General features: G+C 41.9%; 1 non-coding gene across 1 annotated transcript; it reads left to right on the top strand.

Annotated features, from left to right (window-relative positions):
* Window positions 1-3,191: 3,191 nt before the first annotated feature.
* On the top strand, window positions 3,192-3,264 carry trnat-agu (transfer RNA threonine (anticodon AGU)). The gene has a single exon. It is a non-coding gene; the product is annotated as a tRNA-Thr (tRNA).
* Window positions 3,265-3,828: the final 564 nt, after the last annotated feature.

Genomic DNA, 3,828 nt, shown 5'->3' with positions numbered 1-3,828 from the left:
CTTCTCTTCTCATCCACTCGTCTTTCCTTTCAATCCTTCCCTTCCTTATCATCTTCTCTTCCATCCTTCATTTCCATATTTCCTTCGCTTTTCATCTTTCCTTCCCTTTTCTTGAGTTCATCCTTCACTTCTTCCATCTTTCCTTGAGTTCATCTTTCCTTCTTGTTCATCTTTTCATCCACCCATTTTCCTTTATTTCCAAAATTCTTTCCTTGAGTTCATCCTTCATTTCTTTCCTCGAGTTCATCCTTCTTTTCCATATTTCCTTCCCTTTTCATCCACCCGTCTTTCCTTGAGTCCATCCTTTCCTTCTCTTCCGTCCTTCATTTCTTCCATCTTTTCTTCTCATTCTTTCTTTTTCATCCTTCCATTCCAGCCGTGTTTCCTTGTTTATCATTTACCTTCTTTTTCATCTATTTATCCACCCATCTTTCCTTTATTTTCATTTTACCTTCCCTTTTCATCCACCCATCTTTTCCATATTTCCTTCTCTTTTCATCCACCCATCTTTCCTTTCCTTCATTTCCATATTTCCTTCCCTTTTCATCCACCCGTCTGTTCTTGTTCATCCTTCTCTTCAATCTTCTCTTCCATCCTTCATTTCCATATGTCTTTCCTTGAGTTCATCCTTTCCTTCTTTTCATCCACCCATCTTCCTTTCTCATTTCCATATTTCCTTCCTTTTCATCCACCCGTCTTTCCTTGAGTCCAACCTTTCCTTCTCTTCCGTCTTTCATTTCTTCCATTCCACCCGTGTTTCCTTGTTAATCCTTTACCTTCTTTTTCATCTATTTATCCACCCATCTTTCCTTTATTTCCATTTTACCTACCCTTTTCATCCACCCATCTTTTTCCATATTTCCTTCTCTTTTCATCCACCCATCTTTCCTTTCCTTATTTCCAATTTCCTTCCCTTCATCCACCCATCTTTCTTGTTCATCCTTCTCTTCAATCTTTCATTTCCATATTTCTTTCCTTGAGTTCATCCCTTCCTTCTTTTCATCTCCCCATCTTTCCTTCCCTTTTCATCCACCAGTCTTTCCTTGAGTCCATCCTTTCCTTCATCCTTCCATTCCACCTGTGTTTCCTTGTTCATCCTTTACCTTCTTTTTCATCTGTTTATCCACCCATCTTTCCTATATTTCCATTTTACCTACCCTTTTCATCCCCACATCTTTTCCATAGTTCCTTCCCTTCTCATTGACCCTTCTTTCCTTGTGTTCATATATCCTTCTCTTCTGTCCTTCATCCTTCTTCTTCATCCTTTACCATCTATTTATCCACCCATCTTTCCTTTATTTCCATCCCTTTTCATCTACCCATCTGTCCTTCAGTATATTATTATCTTTGCTTGAGTTCAACTGTCCTTTCGTTCCTTTTAATCCACTTATCTGTCCTTCAGTTCGTCCTTTCCTTTACATTATACCCCTATTCATTTTCCGTTTGGTCATTTCCACCAAATCATGTCATTGTTACCCTTCTTGGACCCTTTTATCGGCAATGTTCTTCCATCTTTACCTTGTCCAGGGAATTATCGAGCCTTCAATATAGTTTATACAATTCCTGCCTTTTCTTCGATTCCATTCGATTGCTGTATTCGCACTCTCTTTTCTTCAGTTCCCTTCTATGTTAATTTCTCTTCTTTCCAATTTAGAGTCCAAGTAATGTCGCCTGTTCTTAGGAGGAGAGGACTCCACACAGGGAGGGGGCGGGGCTCGAACCCGGGTCTTCAGAACCGAAAGGCCAACGCTCTACCAACTGAGCTAATGTGCTGTCCCTGTGTCTCAGCCTTTCTGCTCCACTTTAACCTTCGGAACTTCAAAATGTTGCCGTGTACATCTGGAATTCACCCCCAACAAACAACTCGACAAAAAAAAAACTTTCTCATCTTTCTTTTACACCGCCTTGAAGAATTTACAGGCCCACGCACGCAAACACGCAAGCACGTGACATCACGCATGGTGCCACCCGCATATTTGTGTCAACTACTATCCCTATGATGGTATGGTGCCCCTGTGGCTCAGCGGTTAGGGCATTGTCCTAGTGAGCCAGGGTTTGTGAGTTCGAATCCCACTAGGGCTTCAACTCCGACCCTTCTCTTCCCTATTAACTTCTGTTTTCATTGAAATCGTCTTTTATCAAAAGTGCTCCAAACTTTTGATTTCTTCAAAAGTACTCGATACCACTCAAACAAAAGTACTCTCATCTTCATTTAGAAAAAGCACTTGAACTTTTTTTTCTCAAAACTACTCTTAAGATCTTATTTTACTTGACTAATCTTCATTTCTAGAAAGAAAGAAACAACCTCTCCGAAAACAAAATTACAATTGCGCATTTCACTTTTCATCCGGGTTTTTCTTCTCCACTTCTTTTTATCGTGCCCACTTCGCCCTTTGATTTCGAGTGAGGAATTCGAGTCTCCAGGATTTTCCGACATGCATTGCGAAAGATATCCTTCGTTTGCTCTTTCCGGGTTGCTTGAAGAGCAAATGGAGAAACTATGGTAACTTCAATTCAAGTGTGTGTACATTTGCCACTTCCGCGGACTTCGCGGTGAAACTTATAATAATAACTTTAGCTTGAACGTTCGTAACTTCAAAATGTTGTCGTGTTCATCGGGAAGTCAACCCCAACAAACAAATCAACAAAAGAAAACTTTCTCATCGCTCTGTCAATGCCCGCGCATGCAAATACGCACGTGACGACACGCACGGTCCCGCCCACATGTGTGTCAACCTTTTCAAGTATGATCTGTGTTGACCGTGGGTCAGTGGTTAGGGCGTTGCTTTCGTAATCCAGAGGTTGTGGGTTCATATCCCGCTGATCACTCCCATTCATGCCTGACCTTTCCTTCCTTTTCGCACCATTCTTGCCATTCATTCTTTTGTCTTTTCTTCCATTGTTGTAATCCCTCTCTTTTCTTAATTTCACACTTTCTCACATCATCCTTTCCTTTTTCATGCCTTATCTTCTCTTCCATTCTTCCAGCCGTTCGTAACTTCAAAATGTTGCCGTGTACATCGCGAACTCATCCCCAACAAACAAATTGACAAAAACAAAACTTTCTCATCTTTCTTTTACACCGCCTTGAAGAATTTACGGGCCCACGCACGCAAACACGCAAGCACGTGACGTCATGCATGGTGCCACCCACGTATTTGTGTCAACTACTATTACTATGATTGTATGGCGGCCCCGTGGCTCAGCGGTTAGGGCATTGGCTTAGTGAGCCAGGGTTTGTGGGTTCGAATCCCACTAGGGCCTTAACTCCAACCCTTCCCTATTAATTTCAGTTTTCATTGAAATCGTCTTTTATCAAAAGTGCTCCAAACTAACTGGAATCAAGCAAAAGTGTTGATTTTGGAGCTGTTTTAATTATTTTTATTTTTTGGAGAAAAGACTTCGGGTGAGGAGGAGGCGACGCTTCGTAGCCGACCAACTGTTGACTGCTAACCCTAGCTAGCCTCTATGGCTATCTGCACTTTTAGCTCATCTTTTTATCCACCATCATCCATCATTCGTAACTTCAAAATGTTGTCGTGTTCATCGGGAAGTCAACCCCAACAAACAAATCAACAAAAGAAAACTTTCTCATCGCTCTGTCAATGCCCGCGCACGCAAATACGCATGCTACGTCACGCACGGTCCCGCCCACATGTGTGTCAACCTTCTCAAATATGAGCCGTGTTGACCGTGGGTCAGTGGTTAGAGCGTTGCTTTCGTAATCCAGAGGTTGTGGGTTCATATCCTGCTGATCACTCCCATTCATGCCTGACCTTTCCTTCCTTTTCATCTTTTTCGCACCATTCTTGCCATTCATCCTTTTGT

This window comes from Syngnathoides biaculeatus, chromosome 9 (genome assembly GCF_019802595.1).
Source record: "Syngnathoides biaculeatus isolate LvHL_M chromosome 9, ASM1980259v1, whole genome shotgun sequence".
NCBI lineage: Eukaryota > Metazoa > Chordata > Actinopteri > Syngnathiformes > Syngnathidae > Syngnathoides > Syngnathoides biaculeatus.
This window is presented reverse-complemented; position numbering and strand designations above follow the sequence as displayed.